Below are 18,675 nucleotides of genomic sequence, written 5' to 3' on the forward strand. Positions count from 1 at the left end.
CAGCAGCCAGGCAGCCTCAGCACCGAGGTTCCCATCTGGTTCCTCTCTAGGAAGTGTATTCTGGGCTCCAGAAGGGATGGTGAGTGCTCAGGGCTTGAAAAGAGGTGATGGGGGGCTCAGTCAGGGTTTTGCCCATCCTGGGGAGGCCCAAGAGAGGAGGTTTCTCCCAAAAACTGGACAAACAAGCAAAAGATAAAGATCTGGATGCAAAAAAAAAAAAAAAAAGGAAACTCTAAGGTGGATGTTGGAGAAACCTGGGATAAACTGGGATTAGCTACGGGGTAAGGCATCAGCACTGCCCACAGGGTGGGGAGAAGCATTGGAGAGCTCCACAGCCCCTTCCCCTCCTTCTCACCAACCCCTCTATCTGAGAGCAAGCCACTCTTGCTCCACAGTATTTGTTCCCCCAAAAAGCCTGGGAGCAGAAGGAGGAAGCCTGGCTGTATCCAGCTCCCACAAGCACCATCCACCTGGGAAGGCACGGAGCAGGGAGGGTACCACTAAATAATCCCCAGAGCGAAGTGGTTGGCATCGCTGTCCCAGCTCAGGAGGGCTTTCCTCCACTGGCCATTTCTCCTGGAGTGGTTGGGATGAGAGGGAGCCACTGGCCTGGCCGAGGTCACCCCCTGTGGCACTCTCTGCCAGCACCACAGTCTGCCAGGGCACCAGCTCCATTCAGTGGAAATGGTGAGGGTTTGTACTACAAATCTCTGTTTAGGGCAGCATTAGTCATCTGCCGTGGGCGTGATTCAAGACCACAGTTAGCTGACCAAATTCCCTATATAGTCAAAAAAGAGACCGAGAAAGACGGGGGCGTGATCCCAAGTGCCTCCCTTACACTCCTGGAGTCAATACTGCCATTGTGTACGGACTGGTATTTTAATTTCTGGCTGTAGTGAATTTTCTGTGGAATCTGTGAAAGCAAAACAACCTTTTAATACTTCATCAAAGTGGGTTTTCCCATTTTTTTCAGCCACCGGCGGGAGGCACCGCATGTGTTTTCCTGGTTTGCACTCCCCCCCAATAAACAGCTCTATTTTGGCTACACCTGCCAGGTGTTCCTGGAGTCTTCATTGAGATTCAATCCCAAAAAAAAAAAAACCACCCTAGGAGCAGCATTTTTCTCCCCCTCACCTCCAAAGCAGGGCTGGCAAGGAGCACTGGGGGCCAGATCACAAAGAAGGGTTTTTCTAAGGCCTTAGAAAGACAAGGAAAACACACAAAAATGAAAGTAATGGGGTGAGGAGACAGAAAAAGCACAAAAGCCCTCTAAGGGTTCAGGTAAACTACTGGAATGAGGGAAACCCTGGGCAGTTACAGTCACTGCACAGGTGAAGGGAGCAGGAGTCTGGGAGATAATAGGACTTAGGATTAGTGAAACACAACTGAGGGAATAACTGAACCAAAAATACATCTGTAGGGACACGGGTCATTCACTGCCAGCTGTCAAGGAACTGCGTAGGAAAGAGTTGCTATCTTTAGTTACCTGTTGTGTCAGGAGGCAGAGAAAATGATGCAGTGATGCAGCAGTGCTGGAAAAGAGCAAACATCATCTGAAGTTCATTCACGAGGGAGGAAGGGGCAGCCCAGTGAGCCTGACACTGGTATTGGTGAAACAACAGGCTATTCAACTTCTGAGCACTTCTACTTAGAAAGAGCACTGCGATGACAGTTTTCTTATCAGATTTCCAAATTCCCTTGTTTCCTCCCCCCATCAATCATTTTGCCTTCACACTGCCCTTCAGATTCTGGTTCTTTTCCCCTCCACATCACCATTCCCCTCATTTCCCCCTGACCGAAGGTGTTTACATGTTTATGTCAGCTTATCCACTGACACCATGACTTTCTATCTTTGGAATAACCAGCAACACTTCTATTTCCATAGACTCCTTTGTGACTCAAAGTGATGCAATCTCCCAGTTTGCATCCATCAATTGTTCTTGAGCAGTTCCCTGGGACCATTTGCTGTTGGCAATTAAGTTCTGTTGGTCACATTAAGTTTTGTGCCATTGTTTCCATTTCCTGACTGGAGGAAAAGGCAAGTCATTGCAGTGCTAATATTAACACGACATGAGTTTGCTGTTTGCTTGTGCAAATACTTGTACCTGCAGCTTTGAAAGAATCACTCTTTGAGCCACAGCTCGGTTGGTTGAACACTCATGACCAGCACAAGCAAATGGAAAGCAAGAACAGTTCAGCAAGTTTCTTTAATTATATGCACCAATCTGAGTGGATTTTTGTTTCAATACTCTTTATCCAGTTCCCCATCACAGCTGTTAACCTGTTTTCCTATATTTGTGTTCTCTTTCTTTGTCCAGCTTCACTTCATGGTGGTTTGCTTTTCTTCCCATATTCCTAAAATCTCCTCCACTCATCCTGCTACCTCATGAGCCTTTCTCCTTCCTGATTTATCCTTGGCAGCCCTTAAAGCAAATACTCCCTATAATAAACTCTGTTACTCCTTGAAATCTAATCTCCTGTTCAGCAAAGTTTGTTTAGGATGGGTCTTGCTTCTCCCTTGGGATTTGTTTTACACACTTTTTAGCTACACATTTTAACCAGCTGTGAGAGACCTCAGCTGAAAATTCCCTCTAAAAATAGGACAGCAGCCACCTCAATGAAATCAGAGATTGCAAAGGAAGAAAATTGTTATTAGAGAGTAACAAAGCAACCATGTTACACCATCCATTGTGCTTTTGCATGGTTTGGAAGCAGGGCAGAAGGTACCTTCGGCGTGCAACCAAAAGATCCTGATTAACCTGGTGAGGTGGGCAAACGCTCCTGGGTATTTCCTAGAGAAATTGTGGAGGGGGAATTTTAATAGTTAAACATTGCTGTAGGGGAAATGTCTCCTTTTCCTTAGGGGAAGAAGTGTACCTCGCAGAAGGAATGCCCTCCAGACAAAGCCTTGGGATGAGTGATCAACATGCCCTGCATTTCTCCCTGCCGTGCCCCACCTCGGCAGAGCTGCAACAAGTGGCAGCTTGTGGAATACTCTTCCTCATTCAAATGAGGCACTCTCCAAACAATCCTAGGGGGCAAACAAACCTCCGGTGTCCTGCTATCAAAGGAGAAAGATCTGCACCCGCACCAGTAAAAAACTGCATTGTGAAATACAGTTCACAACTGCATTGTGAAATACAGTGTTGACACAAACTAAAGCTAAAGAAACACATCCACCAAACGGAAGGAAATCAAAATTAAATTACCCAACAGTATCATCTCCCTGTTCATTCAGCCGTGTTCCCTCTCAATTTTCTACCAATTCATTTACAGTGAAACTCAGTGTATATCTGCACTGCAACCACCTCCAGTTATAGCTCCTTTTTCTGGATTTTACATCTTGGGGAAGTAGATATATTAAAATAATAGCCTGGTTTAAGCACAGTTTTCATACCCTTACTGTCACAGTCACATTGAAATAGAGTCTGGGGATACAACATTATCTCTTTGTATCTTTTATTATCTCTTTGTATCTTTTATTATCTCTTACTACGGCAAATCCAACACGCAGAAATATATAATAGACCTAATAATAGAAATCAGGAACTTGAGACAGCAGTGCAAATCCCCGAGCTCAGTGATGTGATAGGCACTTAGAAGATGCAAATTTGCTTATTGGTTCAGGCAGGCAGTCTGCTGATGACAGCAAGGAGCCAGGGCTCACAGACCCATCCCAAAATTTCCAGTTCAACCACAGGTTCCTGCCTTACCTTACTCCAGTCACTTAATCCCACAGATCTGTTTACAGCTGGCCAAAGGAGAATGCTTGCCTTCCCTATCACAGGGTGATTATGAAGGCAAAATCCCTTAACTGCCGTGAGGAATGAGAAGGTTTTGAGGGCGCTGGCAGCCTCTTGCTGGATTTTAAACACTTATTTCACTGCTGCATCTGCAGGAGCAGGACAGACCAGCAGGCCTGTGGTCAGGCAGAGCCTGCAGTCTCAGGGCATGGCCAGACACACTGTTTTAGTTGGAGATGCTGTGGGTTTAGAGGTGATTTTTCTCCCCAGCTGCCTGCCACCGTTTTCAAACCTGGGGTGGTTGTGCCAGTGCAGGCACCGAGCTGGAGCAGAGCAGCCTGTGGAGCTTCAGGACCAGGGCGTTGGAATTAACGGTTTGATATTCGTTAAACTGCTGCGCCATCTATGTTCAGGAGAGGCCTGTGTCACAGACGTGCTGCATTGTCCCCAAAATGTCACAGTGAGGAACCTCCCGTGGAGTTCAAGTTCTCTGCCACGGGTGTCCCTGCACTGGCCACACCAATGAGCAGGGCAGGGAGACACCTCTGGGGGGCACCTTCACAGAATCACAGAATCACTGAGGTTGGAAAAGCCCTCCCAGATCATCGAGTCCAACCTGTGCCCCATCCCCACCTTGTCCCCCAGCCCAGAGCACTGAGTGCCACGGCCAGGCCTTCCTGGGACACCTCCAGGGATGGGCACTCCAAACCTCCCTGAGCAGCCCCTGCCAAGGCCTCACCACCCTTTCCAGCAGGAAATTCCTCCTCCTGTCCAACCTGAGCCTCCCCTGGCACAGCTGGAGGCCGTTCCCTCTCCTCCTGTCCCTTGTTCCCTGGCAGCACAGCCCGACCCCCCCCGGCTCCCCCCTCCTGTCAGGGGGTTGCAGAGCCAGAAGGTCCCCCCTGAGCCTCCTTTTCTCCAGGCTGAGCCCCCCCAGCTCCCTCAGCCCCTCCTGCTGCTCCAGCCCCTTCCCCAGCTCTGCTCCCTTCCCTGCACACGCTCCAGCCCCTCCATGTCTCTCTTCCATGAGGGCCCAGAACTGGACACAGCTCTCGAGGTCCAGCCTTCCTTGCACTTGGGTCGTATTCGCTTTTGGGTTGGCCAATTTGTGAGTGGCGTCAGCACTGTGATTTCTATTCAAATGCCTCAACCAGCATCAGGAAAGGTCCATGAGGCTCCATGTCTGTCCATCTGCAAGGGAGAAACAGTAGGGCTTGATCCATGGAGGTGAAGCTCATGATAAACGACCGAGGGAGCTCCTGCTACAGCTGGCAGGAGAAGCAGCTTGTCATTCCTCAAAACCAGGAGACACCCAAAGGCATTTCTTCTCAAATCACTGCCCTTCTCAGTACTTGCTTTTTAAAGTACTGTGGTTTCATGTTCCCTTTTCTGAAGTGCCAAGGCGTTGCAGGGTCAGGTGTCCCTGTTTTTTGGAAGTCCAGCTCTTTTTCTTACTGTCCTCCTCCCAGCTGGAGTAGGATCCCTGCAATAAAGCTGTGTCAAAGATAAAGGAATCACTGCCTGGGCTGGTTTTGTCTCAGTTAGAGTCAATTTTCTCCATAGCAGCTGGTGTGGGGCTCTGGTTTGGATTTGTGCTGGAATCAGTGTTGATAATCCAGGGGTGTTTTAGTTGTTGCTGAGCAGCAATTAAACACCATCAGGGGCTTTTCTGCTCTTCAGTCCACCCCACAGGTGAGTGGGCTGGCGGTGCACAGGGAGCTGGGAGGGGACACAGCCAGGACAGCTGACCCCAACTGACCACGGGGATATCCCACACCATATGGAGATGAGGGAAGAAGGAAGGGGGGAAGTTTGGAGTGATGGCATTTGTCTCCCCAAGTCCCTGTTACACGTGATGGATCCCAGCTTTCCTGGGCTTGGCTGAACACCTGCCTGCCATGGGAAGTGGGGAATTCTGCCTTGCTTGTGTATGTGGCTTTTGCTTTGCCTATTAAACTGTCTTCAGCTCAACCCACAGGTTTTCTCACTTTTAGCTTCCCAGTTCTCTGGGGAGTGAGAGAGGGGCCGTGTGGGGCTCAGGAGCTGGCTGGTACGTGCTGTCCTTCCCACCAGATGAAAGGGAGGGGGGAAGGGGTGTCAGCAGAAACATTTCAGATATTTCCTTCTTAGGAAAGGTTTCCACTGTGTTTACATCCCAAAAAAACTTCCCAAAAAGGTGGCGGTTCAGGTCTTGCGACCTGTCAATGCCTCATTGGAAATGTGCACAGAGTCTCTTACAGGCACATCCCACCCCAACGCCAAGGGAACCATTTGCAAGCACAGTCTCTGCAGAGCAGTCTCAGTGCTCTGCCTACGCCCTGAAGTGCTTGTAAATACCATTCAATGGCACTAACTACCACTTCACCTTCAAATTATCAGGCTGAGTGTGAATCCGGCTCTGAATCCAGGGATTCTTTCACTTCTCCCTCTCCCCTTTCCCTCGTACCCCCTCTCGTGCAGTGACAGCACCTCTTGGGAGCACACACGGAGCTCTTGCTTGCCGTGGAAGCCACACCCCCCTCCCTCCCATCCTGCAGGGATACCGCTGAGATCTTGAGAGCAGTGACAAAAAGGAGAACAAAACGTAAACCAATTGTTACAGTGCAGCAAATTCACTGGTTGGCATCCAACACTGTCACCTCTTGGAAGAGCAGAAAAGGGACAACTGGACCACTCACCCATCACTCCCCTGCTCCAAGAAGAGCTTTTCACTCCCCTGTCTTACTCCCCCAGCAAACCTTGATTGCCAGACACTTTTTCAACCAGCTTGATGTCACTGCTTCTCCTCCCTTCACCATCTCCCAGAGGCCAGGACAGTCACACAGACAAAGGAGCACCTACTGCCAGACCTTGGCTGTCTCTCCATTTTGCATGCCACAACCTCTGGATTTTATCATTTATCATTTGAAACATCTGAGTCAGCAAAGAGATGCCTAGACCGTGTGCCAGCAGAAGCAGCAGTGGCTGCTGTGCCACTGCCCCTCTGCTTGGTCCCTGTGGATGCTGCACACCAGGTGCCTCTGGGATGAGGCAGAAGCTGCACGGACATTTCCAAGATCACGCCTTCAAACTTAGCCCTGAAACAGATCTTTTCCTTGTGTTTGCCTCTCGGCTTCACAGGCCGCTGCCAAAGCAGTGCCCCTGCAGTCGTTGAGAGCTGGAGTTGTAAACAAGGCAGATTTTCCAAGGGAATTTCCAAAAGGCAGTGAGATTCCCAACCCTTGGTGGTTTTCAGCTGCGCCCCTTACTCAAACGTGGTGCACTTCAGGGTGTATTTCAAAGAAGGTGATTGTCCTGGAGAGGTACTGAGTTGTTAATTATTCAACATTGGTTGTAGGGGGGGTTACAGACCATTAATGAGGGCAGAATCACACGGCAGCAGCTCATCTGAGGGACCCTGGGAGATACATGAGCTGTTCATGAAAACTATTTTATTGTAAAAAGCGTTAAAGGCATCCTTTAAACTGCTCCTCCTCGGCATGTTTTATTAGCAATTCGTTTCTGTCACACCTCAGGTCAAGCTGCTGTAGGTCTTGCAGCGATTTTTTTGGGTTTTAATATGGTTTTATTTAATTGCTGTCTGGAAGATTGTTTTGAATCCTCTGTGTGCCCTGTGAGCAGCTATCTGCGTCCTCTTCCAAGCTGACCTTCCACAGCAAAGCATGAAACTTGACTGTGTTCAGCCTTGTGTGACTGCCATTGCTAAAGGACCACTGCCACACACTGGCAAACTTGGAAATATCTACTTGCCTAAAGTACTACTCATTTTTTTTTCCTCATGCAACATCTCTTCTTCCCAAAGGATTTGTGTGGAAACAAGATTTCTTTCTTTTCTAAACCAGATTGATCCCTCTACCTGATTCTGTCAGAGATGCTGCACAATTTGCTCCACAGGATGCCCCGAGCCAGGTCCAGTCCCGTTGTCCATGGGGGGCCAGGGGTGGCCCTTTGTGGCACGGGCACCTTCCAGGGCCATTTGTGAGGTGGGACATGGGTGTGCCCAGAGGCCTTTGTGGCATCCCAGCCCCTACCCTGCCCCAGGGGTATATAAGGGGTGCAGAGCTCAGCCCGTCCCAGCTGCTTCCCAGGAGTGGCTCCTTCTCTCTCTCTCTCTCTCTCTCTCTCTCTCTCTCTCTCACTCTCTCTCTCTCCTCATCTCCCACTCTTTGCCTCCTCTGCCACCTGCGGATGGACCTCAGGCTTCCGCAGGATGGGCAAGGAGCCCCCAGGATCCTGGGCTTGCCATCGGTCTGGCCAACCCATTTTTTTCCCCTGTCTTCTTCTTCTGTCCTTCTTCTTCTTCTTCTTTCTCTTCTTCTTCTTCTTCCTCTTCCTCTTCTTCTTCTTGGTCTTCTTCTTCTTGGTCTTCTTCTTCTTCATCTTCTTCTTCTTGGTCTTCTTCTTTGTCGTCTTCTCCTTCTTCTTCCTCTTCTTCTTCTTCCTCTTCTTCCTCTGTAAGGATGTGTTCCTTACAGGGATGCAAGGAGTGCAGCCTGGGAGTTGCAGTTCCTGGACAGCCTGCGGGGGCACATGTGCTGACATTGGTCAGGCGAACACATGTCCTCTGGTTCCTGGACAGCACATGAGCAATGTGTGCTGCGCTGCGCTGAATTGTTCAGGCAGCTATAAGGAAATAAAGATTTGGCTACGCAGCCGTACCTGCCGAGTCCTGCCTCTTTATTGAGTCCTGTCTCTTTATTTTACATTAATAAATCGCAGATGGCGCCCTTCGCGTGGGGCACAACCTACATTAGGATGTAGCTTTAAAAGCCTTGTAACAAGGCAACTCGGTAGTGTCTGGAACGAGTTTGTTTTAAAACTCGGGACACTTTTACCGAAAAAAAGCCTTAAAAGCGTCCGATCTCAGCAAGGGGCTGAGAGGCACGAGATTAAATCGAGCTCAGAAAAGACAGGAAGTGCCCTGATCCAGGAGGAGAAAAGAAGCCGAGAGAAGACGGATCGAGGCAGAAGCCGCTGCCACAAAGAGAGCGGGGATCGCTGCAGCCTTAAGCGCTGTCCTGGTTACAACAGCTGGGACCAGTTCATCACTGGATGGGTGTAACCCAAAACTGTGTATTCCATAGCCTTCCATGCCATTGCCCAGAAACTGATATCAATAGACCATTTACACCCTCTGCCCAGAGCAGCCCTGACCCCTCAGGCTGTAAACTGGGTGTTAAGAGGCCTGTGAGACAGGAGGGTGCTCCTGTCCTCATACCCATTGTGGAACTCCCCGCCCTGAGGGAGGCACTGGGCATTCCTTTTCCTTTTCCTTTTCCTTTTCCTTTTCCTTTTCCTTTTCCTTTTCCTTTTCCTTTTCCTTTTCCTTTTCCTTTTCCTTTTCCTTTTCCTTTTCCTTTTCCTTTTCCTTTTCCTTCTCCTTCTTTTTCTTTTTCCTTCTTTTTCTTTTTCTTTTTCTTTCTTGCCATTCCACAGAACAGTTCCAATTCAAGGGTAGATTGGTACAGAAATCTCCCCCAGGCTTTCAGTGCTCTCTCTGTTCCTGGAAACACGACTAAATCTGTCTGACAGAAGGAGATGTTAACACAGGTTGGCAAGAAAAACATCACTCAGGCTTCAGGTTCAGCTTGTGCTGACACTTCTCAGGCTTCAGAGAAGGGCAGATCCTGAACTGATCACTGGGGCAGACACATGGGGTTTGTTTCTTCATCATTTCAACTCCATCATTTTGTGATGGAGCCACTCCATCAGTGACTCTGTGGTCTGAAACACAATTCTGTCCTCTCTCTTACTACCCTGAGCAAATGGTTTACACTCACGATTACAGAAGTTTTTTTCATTTCTTTTGGTATCCTTGGGTGTCCTATTTACATGTGACTATTTTCTAGCTGGACTTTTTTCTTCCCTGAAACTAAAGTCCACTACCCTCTGCCTTTTTTTTTGTAAGAGTTCCTCAGAGCTCTGTGCTGGGTGCCATGGTTTGTAGTGAAAGCTGAGCCCATAACAAGTGGAAATCAACAGGACACAGACTTTATGTACATTTTGAAATATTATCATTTCAACATCTCCTTTAAAGCATTTTCAGGTGTATTCTGGAGTTATTTTTCTCCTCCTCAGGCAATCTCTTTGAGGCTGAATCCGCTTTTTCGCCCCACTTGGGAGACACTTCACCTGATTTTAAAAAGAATTTACAAGCTGCAGCACTTCTCCCTTTCTCTGCAAACACAGATCTAACAGCTCTGATTAGAGCAGTGCCCCAAGTCTGACTAAATGCCTCTCAGGTAGAAAACATTTCTTCTTCTGTAGCTGTGCATCAACAAATGTTCAAGGCTGTTACCAACGAGGAGAAAACCTGATGGGAAGAGAAATTTTGTTATTATGCCCCAACTACTCCATCTCAGCTGAGTGAGAGGTGGACAGAGACCCCTCACATCTGTGCCTTTCTGATTAACTACAAAATACACCAAATAACAAATTGAATAAGCTCCTAAAAAAACCCAAAAGAGAACTAGGAGCTGTTTCTATTTATCACCCCTAAGCCTTGCAACAGTGACGGCGTACTTCATGTGACTAAAAAGCATCATTCCACCTTTTCTTCTTCTTTTTTTTTTTCATGTTTCTCACATCAAACCCTTGAGCTCTGCTGACTTACAACTCACCTGCCACAGTCCTTTCACGAGCACATTCCAAAACCTGATGCTGTGACTGTGAGACAGGGGATTTTTTTTTTTTAAATAAGTGGTCACATAAAACTTTTGCCTAATGACTGTGGTCAGCTTCAACTGCTGTGATTTTTTGCTGTTGTTGCAACATTTTTATGACAGCAAAAGCCTTAATGTAGAATCAACCTTCCAAACATACTGAAGTTTTGCTTCTGTGTATTTTGTATTGGTCACCAGGTCCGCAATATATAACGGCAAACATTTCTGCCTGAGTGTGCTGCCTGCACCCAGAGGACTGACTAAGACAGAATTTTTATGTCTAAATGATCCCCAAACCCCTCAGCTCCCAAAATCTCTGTGTGGAGTCACGTACCTGAACTTTGTTGGTGGGTGCTTTGGAAAACAGGACCAGACCAGAGGGGTTTTTTTTCCCCCCTCTGGATTTAGTAGTTCCATGTGGATATTCAATATTTTTCTGCAGTATGTATAAAAAGTTGTAGACTGTCATTTTTCCTGCTTGGTTTTTCCCGTTTTTTGCTACATCTTGCTTGTGCTGTGATTTCCTAGGAGTTCACTCTCCTTTTGTACTAAGGGACTGTATTTCTTAGAAGAACTTTGGTTAAAAGACTTTATTTTTCACCAGATTGTGATAATAGGTGATTGTGCAATAGGTTGCTTAATAATTAATTATAGCTGCGTGGTAATTTAAATAAACAACACCTGGAGAGTCCATTTCTCTCAGAAAGCCCTTCCACCTCAAAAGCCAGCACATCAGGGAGCAGTTTTCCTGAAGCATCAGCATGATGGGATGCAAATTCCTTCAGCAGCACAGCCTAGGGAACAAGAGGAATTATCCCTGAGATACAAGAAGCAGACCAAGAGCTCTGAACTGCTGAAGTAAGACACAATCCCTGTTGTAATTTCATGTAGCAAAAGGAGGAGAAAAAAGAGCTACAGGCTGTAAAATAACCATCCTACCAGAGAGCCATTTCTTTCAGAACCACACAGTCCAACACCAGCAAAGAGCAGGGACTATTATTAGAACCCAGACCTTGATACAAAGAGCTTTTCCATCAATGACAATGCTGAAATTTCACTTAGAGCAGTTGGGATGCCAAGGAGAGATGTGAAAAAAGACCCAAACAGCTTTGAGTGCCAAAGACCAAGACCAAGCAGCTTGACCTGTCATGCAGGTCCTGGTCACAGAAATGCCTTTTCACACAGTTTTCTTGGCAGCATCACTTTTATACTCAGCTTAATGTGTAGCTGAACATCCTTTCCTTAGCTCTTCTTGCTCTGTTCCTTTCATGCACAGCAGGAGAGCGTAGGCACAGCTCTCCAAACAGCCTCTCAGCTTCCCTCAGGAACCAGCCACATGGCAGGAATAATCTGCCTGTGTTCCCACATGGTGAGCTGATCTCCTTGGGTCCTTTGCAGTGTGACACAGCCCAGCTTCCACTGGCTGGGGGCAACTGGACAACCCTTGGTGCCAGAGCCCTCTGCCCACACAGCTCTTCCTAAACACCTTCACCCCATTTCACTTAATTTGACTATGGGATTTCTGATTCCATCCTTGAAAGTGTCTGAAATCACTTTTCAGAGGAGAGTGACGGAATAAGGACTATGAAGATGCCGAAAGGATGGAGCATCTCTGGGAGCAGGAAAGGCTGAGGGAGCTGGGGCTGTTCAGCCTCCAGAGCAGACACTGAGAGGGGACCTCCCCCAGGTCTGGAGGGTCTGCAGGGAGGGGGCAGAGGATGGACCAGGCTCTGCTCGGGGGGGCCCAGCAATGGCACAAGAGGAACGGGCAGGAACTGATGCCCAGGAAGTTCCACCTGGACAGGAGGAAGAACTTCTTTGCTGGGCAGTGACCCAGCCCTGAAGAGATTGTCCAGAGAGGATGTGGAGTCTCCCTCATTGGGGATATTCCAGAACCCTCTGGACACAATCCTGTGCCATGTGCTCTGGGATGGCCCTGCTGGAGCAGGGAGGTGGGACCAGAACACCCACTGTGGTCCCTTCCAGCCTGATCCATCCTGTGGCTCTGTGACCTGGCACGTCCTAGCCCAACATCATTATTGAATTTATCAGTCAGTAAATCCTGCCTCAGTTCTGTGCTCTGTCTCTGCTGCCCATTCACCTGCTGGGATAATTTCTACTTCTGCAGCATCCACTTTTCCTGCAATGCTCAGAAATCCTCCTGTCTGTCTGTGCAGGAGGCACTAAAATGCCAAATGCCAAATTGTTATTCTGTGCTGTGCTGGGACCATCCTCGGCATTTCCTGGGGCATTTTTTATGTCTGATTTTTGATTCACCATGCTGAAAGTTGCTGGGAGCAAAAAGCACATTTTCCCTTGTTTCTTACCCTGCAACTCAACACAGCACAAGGATTGTGTAACCATGAGGGGCTGTGTGTGGTGGCAGCTGGATTTCTCACCTTGTTTTGCAGTGGGTGGCTCCCTGCACCTTGTTCTCCCCACAGGGTCAACCCAGCAGGCAGATACAGCCTCAGACTTCATTGAGAGACCCACTTTGTACCTGAGGGAGATGATATTTCCACGCAAATCTTCTTTGGAATGGGTCATTTCTGCAACACTTTTAAAATCCTGATGCTTTGCAATGAGATGAGTTTTTTGGGAGGGTCCACCTTTCATCCCAACGTGCTGTTGTGCAACGTTTGGAGGAGCCTCCTGCTTTTATGAGTCTGCTCTTCATAACTCATTTGCAAAAGAGAGCTCAGCACAGCCAAGCTCAATAGAAAGTATTCTCCTGGGGCAAAGAAGTGTTCTCTGGGCTTTGGTTATATTTGCAGCAGGCAGATGAAATGCATAAATTAAAAGGATAGGTGGAGGCTCTGAAGAGCTTAGGCCAGCCAGGGTACTCAGACACTACGTACGTTTATTAAGGACAGGGATTTTTTTCACAGGGAATGTTGCTGTCTCACAGTCTGACTTCCACAGCTGCAGCAAAACACATGGTGGCATCTTGAAGGCGCTGGGACCGCAGTGAAACCCCTCACTTTGAGTGCTTCCCTGGTAGGAGACCTTGGCAGAGAGGAAATCCTGGAGCAGACTGGGAGCTGAAAGCAAGCACAGCTAAATGGCACAAGATTTAAGTGCTGTGAATGGGGAGTTTGTCTCCGAAAGAGCCGCGCGGGCCTTTATCCAAAGGGGAGAGCGCTGGAGCTGGTGGGGTTGTTGGGGATCTTCACCCTCTTTTGCCAGCACAAGGCTGCCTGATGAGCACCCCGGGTGCAGGCTGGGGGCTGGCCAATAAACAAGGAGTGCCTGTCAATCCCAGCATCGTCCCTCACGCCGGGAGCCAGCCGTGATTCCACACGCGGGGAAATGGAAACCAGACGGGAACCTCTCCAGCCCCACTGGGCTCGCCTTCCACCGGGTCTGCAATTAATTAAGACTGAAGGGGAGGTTTTGAATAACCCCTTTGTGGAACAAAGTACACGCAGTCAAAACCCAGCTGACAAACACAACAAAACTGACTTCATGGTTTCTTATGAGAAAACCATTAACGGGCCAGAGAAATGAAGAAACACTTTGTTCGAGTCGCTGGTGTGAATGCAGCATATTCAGATTACAAAGCAGTCTTGCCCTGCTGTAATAAATATCATGTAGCTTTATCCAAGGGTAACCAGGTGTATAAAAGCCAGGAATAACACATTAGGTTTTAAGTTAGCATACAGTGCCTACTATTGCATTCTCACGGAGTTCAGTGCTTCGACAGCAGTCGATGCCTCCGATGCAGCAAGTAATGATGGGGTGGTCACCTGATCCCCCTACCAGGGCTCTGGCCTGATTTCAGCTCTTTGTCCATGCCCTCCTCTTGTGTCAGCACCCAGGGGACAGCTAGGCTGAGAGCTAAAAGGTTTAATAAAGAAAGATCTCCTTTACCTCGGTGGCACGTCGCCTTCATTTCCGCAGCGGCTGCTGACAAACAGTGGCAGGTTGCTCAAACAGTCAGGCAGGAAGGAGTAGAGAAACAAGATTGTATTTGGGGACAATATTTACAGTCCCCAGACCTTAGTCAGGTGGACTTTAAGAGTGTGTGTTGTGTGGCAGGCCAGAGCAAAGAGTATCATCCAAATGCTCCTTGAGCTCTGTCAGCCTTGGCGCTGTGATCACTGTCCTGGAGAGCCTGTTCAGTGCCTCCCTCTGGGGGAAGAACCTTTTCCTGAGATCCAACCTAAACCTCCTCTGACACAACTTCAGACCATTCCCTTGAGTCCTGTCACTGCCCCTCCTCTTCCCCTCCCAAGGAAGTCGTAACTGCAGTGAGGTCTCCCCTCAGTCTCCTCTTCTCCAGCTGAACACACCAAGTGTCCTCAGCCTCTTCATACAGCTTCCCCTCAAGGCCCTTCACCATCTTCGTTGCCCTCATTGCTCCTTGAGACCTAATTCAACCAAGGAACCCAAGTCCCCTGTGGAAAAAGGCAGCCGCTATGGCAAATCAGCATTTCAGTCACAAGTCTGGGTGATTTTGGTAATAGCATTGTTAACATCAAGAAGCACAATAACTGTTAAGCTTAGAGTCCCAAGGTGAAATAAATTCCGATCAACACACCATTTTGAAAACTTAATTTTCATTAAGTCCTCAGAAAAAACAGCACAGCACCGTGTTGTCTCCATGGTTTGACAGCAGTTGTTCACATTTGTCTCCACCATTTGGAAGACTTTGATGCCTCAAGTGTGCCAGGTGGGACAGCAAATAATCAGTTTACTTCCTCCCTCTCCCTCATTTGAAATGTGTGATCCTAGAGGTTGTGGTTTATAAGCAGGCTTGGCTCAGGTCCTCCACTGGGTGTTGTAGAGACAAGGATCTTTATGTGGACTCCCTGTCAAAGTCAGATGGGACTATTAGTACCAGCCTTGCTTTATCAACCCCTTTTAGGTTTCCAATTCTGATCTTTTCTGGCCTTTCCAGTTTTTGTCTTGAGAGACCTTGTCAGTTTGATCTAAAAAAGATGGCCTGGACAGAACAGATGGATAGAACTGAAAGGCCTGACTTTTCCTTCCCCAAGGTCACTGCAAAATTAGCTGATACACAGATGGCCTTAGAAAGATTTCTCACTGCCAGCCAGTCATGACATTAAGTATCCAGAAATGTTAGAGATGAAGTCAAGCTTTTTCAGAAGATAAGATCTAGATTGGAAAGGGACCACTGAAAAGTCAACAAGGTGATTACTGAGATGAAAGAGGAGCATTTCCTAAGGAACACTCACGCTCGTGGTTTGCTCTCTTCTCCTCTACCTACTGCAGGCTTGGCCTCTTTAGATCATTTGAGATGAATGGTTTCAGCTGCCACCCCTGGGCAAGGTGGGACTGTGCCAGGGCCATTATTACTCCTCCAAATGTACAAGATACTTTATTTCAGTGATTTGCCTCTTCGAGCACTTGCTCAACTTACAATTAACTTTATTTCCAGCCACTATTTCTTCATAACTCACCACAGCTTTGATCAGAGCTTTCCTTCTTCCCTCTGGTAAGTTTGGGTCTGAGTCTCACACTGTGACTTTCTGCTCCCATCCTGAGGATGAGCCATCCCTTCTCCCAGTTCAGCTGCTCCTTTAAGCCCTTCAGGGAATACTGAGGAACATGTTGTTTCTTCCCCCTCCACACACACACTTTGACCAAACCACAGGCTTTGTCTTAAATATCTGCTCTGGCAACCACAACACCACGGGAGCTGCCTCCTCCCTGGCTCTGCCCCTACATCCTTGGGCTAAATCATTACATCACCCTGTTATAACCCACTGAATGCAAGGACCTACTCAGCGTTTTACCCGGTGCTGTGTTTTTTTGTGCATGGTGTGAGTCAACAGGACACAACCTGACACATTTGCACGCTCAAAACTTCAAAAAGTTTCTGAATGGATCCGCTGGCTCAGCCACACATTTGATGATCTTCATAAAATAAAATATGCCAAGAGTGATATTTCTGCCTTAGGTTTTTAAGCAATGCCTGCACAGAAAATTTCTCACCAAGCCCTTTTCAACACAACAGAAAGGGTAAGTTGTGTTTGCTCCACTCGGACTTCACAGAGAAGGATTTCCCATTTACCAAGAGAGACCAGCACTGAGTGTTTTGCTGAAAAAAAACTAGATGGACAGAGCTAGGAACTGATGGGGAAAAGGATGTATGACTGGAAATTAAACCTCGAACTTAATTAGTAATTATACTTATGGTCATTTGGGCTCTTGTCTATCACAGATTTGTTAAAAGATCAACTGCTTCACTTCATAGTCAGGAAGACAATGTTGTTCCCCTGAAGGGAGTATTGCCTTCTACAGATCACTGAGCCCACAAACCAGGAGAATGAGACCAGGAAGGAAAGGGAAGAACCTAATAAAAATGTGATGAGTAGAAAAAGAGGGGAGAAGAATAAAGAGCCCTTTGGCTGACAAATCTTAAGACACAGTAACCTTTAGAAAATTTAATAGTTTTACTATTCTGCTGTTGGAGACTGACCCAGGATAAAAACAGACTGTAACTTCATCAATTCTCCAAGAAAAGTGATGGATAAGGTTTATTTTTCTATATAGTTGTGATTTTTGAGGTGATCAGTGCAAGATGCTTTTACAAAATCAGTCTCAGAAAGCAAAAAGGTGACGAGAAATCAACAAAAATCACAAGTCCTTATAGACCCTCGAACACAAGATCAGTTAAAGTTACTATTGGTACATGGGTTCATTGAAGCCATTGCAACACAAAAAGGTTTAATCAACAGTTTGTTCTTTCTCAGTGTCGTGTTCTTCCTCCCCTGTTATTTTTTTTAAACACAAACCCCACACATCAATTTTGTCCCGAGTTCTACCAGCAGGACATAAATGTTGTTTGTGTTTCTGTGAGTGGGACAGTTTATTACAGCAGTTTCTGTCAGGCTGCTGCTCTGCCTGAGAATGTTTGCAGTGTCAAAGCAAGGAGGATGTGAAATCCTGCTTGAAAACGTTTCCCGTTGTCCATGGAGTATAAAAATCCACATTCCTTAGCATTTTAAGGGTTTGATGAGAGCACTGGAGCTTAGGGCTGAAGGCAAATCATGATGACTGCGCCCAGTCGAAGCCATGAGAAAGCTCAGGGTCATCAGAGGAAGAGTTCTTGAAATCCTTGCTTTAAAAGAGATTAACGAGGTCATGAAAAGGTTCAGCTGCCTGTGGCAGACTATTCCTTGGGCCTGGAGGCTCTGCATCATGCCAAGCACCCATCCAGGGACAACCTGGTGTTCCATCCTGGATTAATTTTAGATAGTTGTAACAATCTCTTCTGCAACCTCCAGCAGGCTCCAAACTGCAAAACTGCCCCACACAGGCACTTGAGCCATCTGGATTTGCATTATCTACACTGGGATGCAGGAACAGGAACAGGGGCCTCTAGATGTCCCTTCCAAGACAAATCTTCCCACAATTCCATGAAAACATGGCATTTCTTCTATTGAACCCATCAGCATTTGACCTCCATTCAAAGCAAGCTTCTATTACGTTCAAAAAATTTTCTTCTTTTTTCCTTCCATATCAACCCTAGAAAAATGTTTCTTGGCCTGTTAAAAAGAGGAACACAACATTTGACAATTATTTAGTTTAACTGAGCACCTGCTGCCTTGCTGTAATGAAGAGAGAAGTACTGTGAATTCACTGCACCTCTAAAAATAGGAAGGGACTGAAGAAAACCCTTAAGAAATCCTCTGTGTATGATTCCTGAGAAATACACTCATTATCCTGCTAGAAACATCAGCTGTCAACTAAATGTGACTTGGGCACATACAGGAAAAAAACAACATGAAACATATTCCTCTGAGTGTCTGGGGATCATATTTCCACACCTTTGAGAGCTGAATCATATTGTGCTTCCATTTACAAAGCTCCTACTCACTCCAGGAGTCAAGGATGCTCGGGAAGTGCATATTTAAAAAAGAAAGGAGCTTTTGCCACACAAGCAAACAGCAAGGCAAGATGTGATTGCTTTACAACTTGAAAGTAAGGAAGAGTGAGGTGGACTGGAGACCACAATGGGCACGGCATCAAAGGAAAAAGCAACAGAGAACTTGAATCCTCTCCCACTATCTTTTTCTTTGGTGTTTTGATTTGTTTTTTAACTCTTGAGCAACAGAAATACATTCAGAGATGTATTTTGACCTCCCCTGGTAAATGAAGAACAGTTAATTTGTATTTTTACTTGGATATGACAGTAGATCATGTGCTGGTTTCCACCTGTCCGTGATCTGCTCAATAGTAAATCAAATTCATCCCACACATACAAGAGTAAAGAATTAAATCTCTCCCACAAGGCCTGGGTA

General features: G+C 47.0%; 1 long non-coding RNA gene across 1 annotated transcript; it reads right to left on the bottom strand.

Annotated features, from left to right (window-relative positions):
- Positions 1–860: 860 nt before the first annotated feature.
- On the bottom strand, positions 861–1,704 carry LOC113996070. Its single transcript, XR_003543614.2, has 3 exons — positions 1,487–1,704; positions 1,135–1,197; positions 861–913 (listed from the first exon to the last, which is right to left on the bottom strand). It is a non-coding gene; the product is annotated as an uncharacterized LOC113996070 (long non-coding RNA).
- Between the last annotated feature and the right edge of the window lie 16,971 nt (positions 1,705–18,675).

The sequence above is a fragment of the Pipra filicauda genome, unplaced genomic scaffold (genome assembly GCF_003945595.2).
Source record: "Pipra filicauda isolate LSUMZ 115617 unplaced genomic scaffold, ASM394559v2 scaffold330_size805480_pilon, whole genome shotgun sequence".
Lineage (NCBI taxonomy): Eukaryota > Metazoa > Chordata > Aves > Passeriformes > Pipridae > Pipra > Pipra filicauda.